Below are 9,543 nucleotides of genomic sequence, written 5' to 3' on the forward strand. Positions count from 1 at the left end.
CCATCCAACAATGCTTCCTTGTGGAAAAGCTTCAAACCATTGGGCAACATCATTCATGGCTATGGATAGTTGCTTCGAACTATGGGTTACATTATCATCCAAGGTGGGGATAGTACTCTCATGATTGCTAGAATTTGTTGAGTTCCCCTCCATGATCTGCACAGTCACAAACAATTCAAGTGATGATTGAAAATTTTCAAGCTCAAAATGTGATTCAGAAGGTTAGCTAGCACAAAGTATCAAACAGTTGATGGACTTGGGAGATTAGTGGCAGAAATTGTTTCTCTTGTGTAAGCAAGAGCATTGCATAGAGCCAGAAATTTCCAGGAAAACTTCACTTTGTTGCTAAAGCGAAGTTTCAGTTATCTCAGGCAAAAATTCAAACAGTTAGTGGGTTAATTGAAAATTAAAGGACAGAAAAGAAAAAGTGCTTGATCTAGATCACCACTTCACTTAATCATTGTCAATCTAATCAATCCCCGGCAACGGCGCCAAAAACTTGATGAGTATTTTTGTGGAAAAACGAATTTCTCCAAAACACCCAAAACTAACCGGCAAGTGCACCGGGTCGCATCAAGTAATAATAACTCACGGGAGTGAGGTCGATCCCACAGGGATTGAAGGATTGAGCAATTTTAGTTTAGTGGTTGATTTAGTCAAGCGAATCAAGATTTGGTTGAGAGATTTGTGATTAACAAAAATTAAATTGCATGGAAAGTAAAGGGAATGGGTAAATTGCATGAAAGTAAAGAGGACTGAAATTTAAAGTGCTGAATCTTAAAGAACAAGAAATTAAATGGTAGAAACTTAGAACGCAAGAAATGTGAATTGCAGAATCTTAAAGTGCAAGAAATGTAAATGGCTTGAATTGTAAAGGGAATTGGGGATTGGATTTGCAGAAATTAAACAAGGAAAAGTAAAATTGCAACAAACAGAGAAATAGAAGAAGACTTGGATTGAATCGGATCTAAAAACAGAATTGTAAATGAGCATGAAAAGCGTTAAACAGAGAAAGTAAAATGAGAATTCAGATCTCAGGACCCAAGAGACTAGATAACCAAGTCTAGATCTCAATGCCTTCCTAGATCCAACAAGAGTAATTGCAAAGGAAATGTAAGTTGCAAAGAAAGTAGATGAAGAAGCAATTAACCGAAACTGAAATTCAATTAAGCAGTGAATTAAACAAGATCCCAAGGTGAGATTGAAACAGAAGTTCTTCAATTCTCCACCCAAGATCCGAAGCAAGAAAATTAAAGAGTGCTGGGCAAGAACAAGGAAGAAGAGAGATCAATTCTCCTCCCCAATTCTCTTGAATTAAAACAACAATGCTAGAATGTAAAAGTGAGCTCTCTACAAAACTCCCCAATCAAACCCGAAAAGAAAGCTCTATGAAAACTAAAAGGGAAGCTCTCCTAAAAACTTAAATCCTATGCTATTTATACACTTTCTTCAAATGGTCTTCAAGCCTTCAATTGGGCCTTTGCTCTTGATGGAATTGGGTTGATAGAGGCCTTGGTTGATTGCTCTTGGAGTTTGGAGAAGAACCGAATTGAACCGGGTTTGGAATCATGAAAGCTTGAGTAAAAGTTTGAGTAAAAGTTTGAGGCAAACTTTTACTCCAAATTTTCACATCAGCCACCCTCTTTTGCTGATACCAACGTTGGGGCAAAAGTTTGGGGTCAAACTTTTGCTCCAACGTTGGCCTCCCCTTGCACACTCATGGCGCCAACGTTAGCCAAAAAGTTAGAGGCTAACGTTGGCGCAAACTTTTGCTCTCCAGGGTGTGTTGTTCATGCGCCAACGTTTGCCAAAAAGTTTGAGGCTAATGTTGGCGCAAACTTTTGCTCTCCAGGGTGTTGATTTGTGATGCCAAAAGTTTGCCAAAAAGTTTGAGGCAAAATTTTGCTCCAGCTTTTTGCCCAAAAGTTTGCACAAAAGTTTGAGGCAAACTTTTGGTTCAGCTTTTTGCACCCTGGTTCATTTTCACTTATTCCAAAAGTTTGAGCTAAAGTTTGAGGCAAACTTTTGCTCAAACTTTTTGTCCTCTCTTCCTCCTAGCCATTCCTTCTTGCTTCAACCTTTCTCCAAGCTTTCTTCACCTATCATTAATCAACCAAACACATCAAAGCTATGCTCAAAATCATGAGATATTCATTCTTTCATAATATGTGACAATTATAGCATAAAACCTCATGAAATAGCATGAATTCATACATGGTTGATTAAATCAAAGGAAACATGAAAATCTACCCAATTGGCTTGCTTATGGCTCAAGAAAGTACATAATTCAATTGAAAACAAAAGAAAAAGGCTACTGAAACTAGGCTAAGATGACTTGTCATCAGGAGGTAACTTGCAAAGATTAATGAGAAAAGTGATTGCCAATAACACTCTCAAAAAGCCATCAATGCCCACGTTAGAGAGTCACGTTAACCAAGTTAACGTGAACTCTAACGTGGAGAAAAGAAGTTGAGCCAACGTTAGTGACACTCAACATTGTCACTAACGTTGGCAATTACTCATAAGTGGCCACGTTAGAAGCCACGTTAAACTAGTTAACGTGGCCTCTAACGTTAAGGGGGAGGGAGAGAAGCCAACGTTAGTGACACTCAACATTGTCACTAACATTGGCCTATGGTGCTAAGTACCACTTTAACTCCCACTTTAACTTGGTTAACGTGGGAACTAACGTAGAGGATGAAGAGTTGTCGACAACGTTAGTGACACTCAACATTGTCACTAACGTTGAAGCAACCACACAACCCCCAAGAGTCACGTTAACTTCCACGTTAACTTGGTTAACGTGGAAGCTAACGATGAGAAATGAAGGATGAGCCAACGTTAGTGACACTCAACATTGTCACTAACGTTGGGATGCCTAAAAGATGGCCACGTTAGAAGCCACGTTAACCTAGTTAACGTGGACTCTAACGTGAGACCTAGGGGCACATTGGAACGTTAGTGACAATGTTGAATGTCACTAACGTTCTCGAAGGATGGCAAAGGCCACGTTAGAAGCCACGTTAACCTAGTTAACGTGAGCTTTAACGTGAAGCAAGAAGGGGCACACTGGAACGTTAGTGACATTGTTGAGTGTCACTAACGTTCTCGAAGGTTGATAAGGCAACGTTAAGAGCCACGTTAACCTGGTTAACGTGGGTTTTAACGTAAGGCAAAAGGGGGTGCATTGGAACGTTAGTGACAATGTTAAGTGTCACTAACGTTCCCAAACTTGGACTTTCACTAAATGATTAACACTCCTTACGCCCTGAGCTTAAGTCTCTGCCCACTCCGCACTTTCTCTCTGCAAGTAAAGCCAAGCCCAAATAAAGAAATGAACTGCTTCAAACTCAAGATCCAAAGGCCCAAGACTTGAAGAGTGAACTAGAAGCTGAGAAGAGTAGTATATACAGGAGTAACTTTGAATTGTAAAATAGTTCTGGAGGCTGAAGAACCACTCTCTGTATTTACTTTCTTTGCAATTTCCAGTTTTATGATGTATTCTCCATCTTTGTTTCCATTTTCAAGAGCTATGAACAACTAAACCCCTTTCATTGGGTTAGGGAGCTCTGTTGTAATTTGATGGATCAATACTAATTTTCATTGTTCTTCTTCTATCTTTCCTCTTGATTTTACTTGAAAGCTTTCGATCTTCATCCAATTGAGTAGTTATCTTGGAAAGAGAAGCTATTCAAACTTGGATCTCTTTTGAACCTTGGAAGAGGAATGAAGAGATCAAGCTAGAAATGCTTTCTCATGCTGGACCAAATTGGGTTTGGATCGGTATGTGACTGTAACCCTCTCAATACTTGGTTTGGGAAATGCATGTGGTATAATCAGTGACCATACTTCATCTCTTCTCATGAGCAACTGACCAAGGAATTGGTTATTGATCAAGATTTGAGAGATTGAATTTCAAGGAATTGCAATTCAATCACTTAAGATTGCCAAGGAGATCAATGAGTGCATTGATTGAGGAAGAGATGAAAATGAACTTGATCCGGAGAATTGCAACATCTCCTAAGCCCAATGAACTCCCCATCTCTAATCTTACCCATTCTCTTTAATTTCTGCGATTTACTTTTATGAGCAAATCCCCCATTCCCATTTACAATTCTGCAATTTATTTTCAGTCATTTACTTCCAGTCCTTTAATTCTAGCATTTACTTTTCTGTTATTTACATTCCCGCCATTTTATTTTCTGCAACTCTCAACCCAAATTCTGGATTTGCTCAACTAGAACATTCTTCTAATTAAAGTTGCTTGATCAATCAATCCCTGTGGGATTCGACCTCACTCTATTGTGAGTTTTTACTTGACGACAACTTCGGTACACTTGCCGAAGGAAGATTTGTTGAGAGACAAGTTTTCCCTGCATCATATACCTCCCATCAAAGCAAGCAGTTTTGAGCTAAATCCTCAGCTCATCATCATGGTGCAGCAAAATTGCCAGTATTTCGGTCTTCCATAGGAAGAACCTACTGAGTTTCTGGCACAGTTCTTACAAATTGCTGACACAGTACGTGATAAAGAAGTGGATCAGGATGTCTACAAATTATTACTGTTTCCATTTGTTGTAAAAGATCAAGCTAAGAAGTGGTTAAATAACCAACCCACAGCAAGCATAAAAACATGGAAACAATTATCAGACAAATTCCTGAATCAATTTTACCCTCCAAAAAGGATGACACAGCTAAGGCTGGACATCCAAGGCTTTAAACAAGCGGATCATGAATCCCTTTACAATGCCTGGGAGAGGTACAGAAGGATGCTAAGGAAATGCCCCTCTAAAATGTTTTCAGAGTGGGTACAGTTAGACATCTTTTACTATGGGCTTACAAAAAGAGCTCAAATGTCTCTTGACTACTCAGCTGGTGGATCTGTACACATGAGAAAGACGATTGAAGAGGCTCAAAATCTCATAGATACGGTAGTTAGAAATCAACATCTGTACTCAAGCAGTGAATCCTCTATAAAAGAAGAGGCTAGGACAGTAACTACTGATCCTAATCCTCAAGAACAAATTGTTGAACTTAATCAGCAATTACTCTTTATGACAAAATAATTAGCAGAATTTAAAGAGATGCTCCAAGACACTAAAAATGCTAACAAGAATGTGGAAGCACAATTGAATCAGACAAGACAGCAGCTATCTAAATAGATAACAGAAGAATGCCAAGCTGTTCAACTAAGGAGCGGGAAGACATTGAATAATTCAACTCAAAGTAGCAGAAAGTCAAGAAAGGAACAACTGACAGAGGATGACCAAACCACTGCCCAAATTCCCTCTGAGGACAGCAAGAGCCCAGAGAGGAATAATTCTGGCATTCAAACGCAAGAAAAGGGTGAAAGATTGGCATCAAATGCCCAGTGGATGCCCACTTCTGGTGTTCAAATGCCAGAAAAGGGAGAAAAGTTGGTGTTAAACGCCCATTCCTTGCCCAGTTCTGGCGTTCAAACGCCAGAAAAGGGTGGAAAGCTGGCGTTAAACGCCCATCTAGAACCCAATTCTGGCGTTCAAATGCCAATGAGGGATCAGACACCTGCAAGTGCTGATAGTAACCCCTCTAAGAAGGCTTCTCCAACCACCTCTGTAGGGAATAAACCTGTAGCAACTAAGGTTGAAGAATATAAATCCAAGATGCCTTATCCTCAGAAACTCTACCAAGCGGAACAGGATAAACAATTTGCCCGCTTTGCAGACTATCTCAGGACTCTTGAAATAAAGATCCCGTTTGCAGAGGCACTTGAGCAAATACCCTCTTATGCTAAGTTCATGAAAGAGATCTTAAGTCATAAGAAGGATTAGAGAGAAACTGAAAAAGTTTTTCTCACTGAAGAATGCAGTTCAGTCATTCGGAAAAGCTTACCAGAGAAGCTTAAAGATCAAGGAAGCTTTATGATACCATGCATATTAGAGGTGCTTATGCCAAGACAGCTCTATGTGACCTTGGAGCAAGTATCAACCTAATACCTGCATCCACTATCAGAAAGCTTGGCTTGACTGAAGAAGTCAAACCAACCTGGATATGTCTTCAACTTGCTGATGGCTCCATTAAATATCCATCAGGCATAATTGAGGACATGATTGTCAAGGTTGGGCCATTTGCCTTTCCCACTGACTTTGTAGTGCTGGAAATAGAGGAACACAAGAGTGTAACTCTCATTCTAGGAAGACCTTTCCTAGTAACTGGACGAACTCTTATTGATGTACAAAAAGGGGAAGTGACCCTGAGAGTCAATGAGGATGAGTTCAAGTTAAATGCTGTCAAAGCTATGCAGCATCCAGACACATCAAATGACTGCATGAGCGCTGATATTATTGACTCTTTGGTAGAAGAGATCAATATGACTGAGAGTCTCGAATCAGAGCTAGAGAACATCTTTAAGAATGTTTAGCCTGATTTGGAGGAACCAGAGAGAACGGAAGAACCTCTAAAAACTCCTCAAGAAGAGGATAAGCCTCCTAAACCCGAGCTCAAACCACTACCATCATCCCTGAAATATGCATTTCTGGGAAAAGGTGACACTTTTCCGGTGATCATAAGCTCTGCTTTAAATCAACAGGAAGAGAAAGCACTAATTCAGGTGCTGAGGACACACAAGACAGCTCTTGGGTGGTCCATAAGTGATCTTAAGGGCATTAGCCCAGCAAGATGCATGCACAAGATCCTATTGCAGGATGATGCTAAGCCAGTGGTTCAACCACAGAGGCGGCTAAATCCAGCCATGAAGGAGGTGGTGCAGAAAGAGGTCACTAAGTTACTAGAGGCTGGGATTATTTATCCTATTTCTGATAGCCCTTGGGTGAGCCCTGTCCACGTTTTCCCCAAGAAGGGAGGCATGACAGTGGTTCATAATGAAAAGAATAAACTAGTTCCTACAAGAACAGTTACAGGGTGGCGTATGTGTATTGACTACAGAAGGCTCAATACAGCCACCAGAAAGGATCATTTTCCTTTACCATTCATAGACCAGATGCTAGAAAGACTAGCAGGTCATGAATACTACTGCTTTTTGGATGGCTATTCAGGTTACAACCAAATTGAAGTAGATCCTCAAGACCAAGAGAAAACAACATTCACATGTCCATCTGGAGTATTTGCCTATAGGAAGATGCCATTTGGTCTGTGTAATGCACCGGCAACCTTTCAGAGGTGCATGCTATCTATTTTCTCTGACATGGTAGAGAAATTTCTGGAAGTCTTCATGGATGACTTCTCAGTATTTGGAGACTCATTCAGCTCCTGTCTTGACCATCTAGCACTTGTTCTGAAAAGGTGCCAAGAGACTAACCTAGTTTTAAACTGGGAAAAATGTCACTTTATGGTGACTGAAGGAATTGTCCTTGGGCACAAAATTTCAAACAAGGGAATAGAGGTGGATCAAGCTAAGGTAGAGGTAATTGAAAAACTACTACCACCTGCCAATGTTAAGGCAATCAGAAGCTTTCTGGGGCATGCAGGATTCTACAGGAGGTTTATGCAGGATTTTTCGAAAATCGCAAAACCTCTGAGTAATTTGCTAGCTACTAACACACCATTTGTCTTTGAAACAGGGTGTTTGCAGGCCTTTGAGACTCTGAAGGCTAAGTTGGTCATGGCACCTGTCATTTCTGCACCAGACTGGACATTACCATTCGAATTAATGTGTGATGCCAGTGACCATGCTATTGGTGCAGTATTGGGACAGAGGCATGACAAGCTTTTGCACGTCATTTACTATGCGAGCCATATTTTAAATGATGCGCAAAAAAATTACACAACCACAGAAAAAGAGTTGCTTGCAGTGGTTTATGCCATTGACAAGTTTAGATCCTATTTAGTAGGTTCAAAAGTGATTGTGTATGCTGTCCATGCTGCTCTTAAATACCTACTCACAAAGCAGGATTCAAAACCCAGGCTCATAAGATGGGTGTTGCTTCTGCAAGAGTTTGATATAGAAATAAGAGACAGAAAAGGGATAGAGAACCAGGTGGCTGATCACCTGTCCCGGATAGAACCAGTAGCAGGGGCGTCCCTCCCTCCTACTGAGATGTCTGAGACCTTTCCGGATGAGCAACTCTTCGCCATTCAAGAAGCACCATGGTTTGCAGACATTGCAAATTATAAAGCTGTGAGGTTCATACCCAAAGAGTACAGCAGGCAGCAAACGAAAAAACTAATTTCTGATGCAAAGTACTACTTATGGGATGAACCATATCTCTTTAAGAGATATGCAGACGGAATGATCCGCAGATGCGTGCCCAGAGAAGAGGCATAGAAGATCCTATGGCATTGCCATGGATCACAATATGGAGGACATTTCGGAGGTGAGCGAACAGCCACTAAGGTCCTCCAATGTGGGTTCTACTAGCCTACTCTCCATAGAGTTGCCCGAGAGTTTGTGCGTAACTGTGACAGTTGCCAGAGAGCTGGTAACTTACCTCATGGTTATGCCATGCCTCAACAAGGGATCTTAGAGATTGAGTTATTTGATGTATGGGGTATTGACTTCATGGGTCCTTTCCCACCATCATACTCAAACACTTACATTCTGGTGGCAGTAGACTACGTATCTAAATGGGTAGAAGCAATTGCCACACCCACTAATGATACTAAGACAGTGCTGAAGTTCCTCCAGAAACATATCTTCAGCAGATTTGGTGTTCCCAGAGTACTAATCAGTGACGGGGCACGCATTTCTGCAATAAACAGCTTTACTCTGCTATGGTCTGATATGAAATTAGCCACAAAATAGCAACTCCATATCATCCACAGACAAATGGGCAGGCTGAAGTCTCTAATAGAGAACTAAAAAGAATCCTGGAACGGACTGTAATTGCCCGTAGAAAGGACTGGGCAAAAAGCTTGGATGATGCTCTGTGGGCATACAGAACAGCATTCAAGACTCCTATAGGAACCTCTCCATACCAGCTTGTGTATGGCAAGGCCTGTCATCTGCCCGTGGAACTGGAACATAAAGCCTACTGGGCAACCAGATTCCCAAACCTGGATGCCAAGTTAGCTGGAGAGAAAAGATTGCTCCAGCTGAATGAGCTAGAGGAATTCAGACTCAATGCTTTTGAAAATGCAAAGATTTATAAGGAGAAAGCAAAAAGGTGGCATGACAAGAAACTGTTATCTAGAGTCTTTGAATCAGGACAGAAGGTTCTGCTGTTTAACTCTAGGCTCAGACTATTCCCCGGGAAATTGAAATCCCGATGGAGGAGACCATATATGATTACAAATGTGTCACCATATGGATATGTTGAGCTTCAGGATATTGACTCTGACAAAAAGTTCATTGTTAATGGACTGATAATCAAACATTATCTTGAAAGCAATTTTGAGCAAGAATGCTCAAAACTGAGACTAGAATAAAGCTCAGTCAAGGTCTAGCTAAAGACAATAAAGAAGCACTTACTGGGAGGCAACCCAGCCATTAGCAAGTTATTTGCTTTTTAATTAATACTTATAGAAGTTTGATATAAATTGTCTTCAAGATTAATCATCAAATTGTAGGAATTCACAGAGTTAGAGAAGGATTTAGCGCAAAAAGCA

The sequence above is a fragment of the Arachis ipaensis genome, chromosome B10 (assembly GCF_059453495.1).
Source record: "Arachis ipaensis isolate K30076 ecotype BB chromosome B10, ASM5945349v1, whole genome shotgun sequence".
NCBI classification, from domain to species: domain Eukaryota; kingdom Viridiplantae; phylum Streptophyta; class Magnoliopsida; order Fabales; family Fabaceae; genus Arachis; species Arachis ipaensis.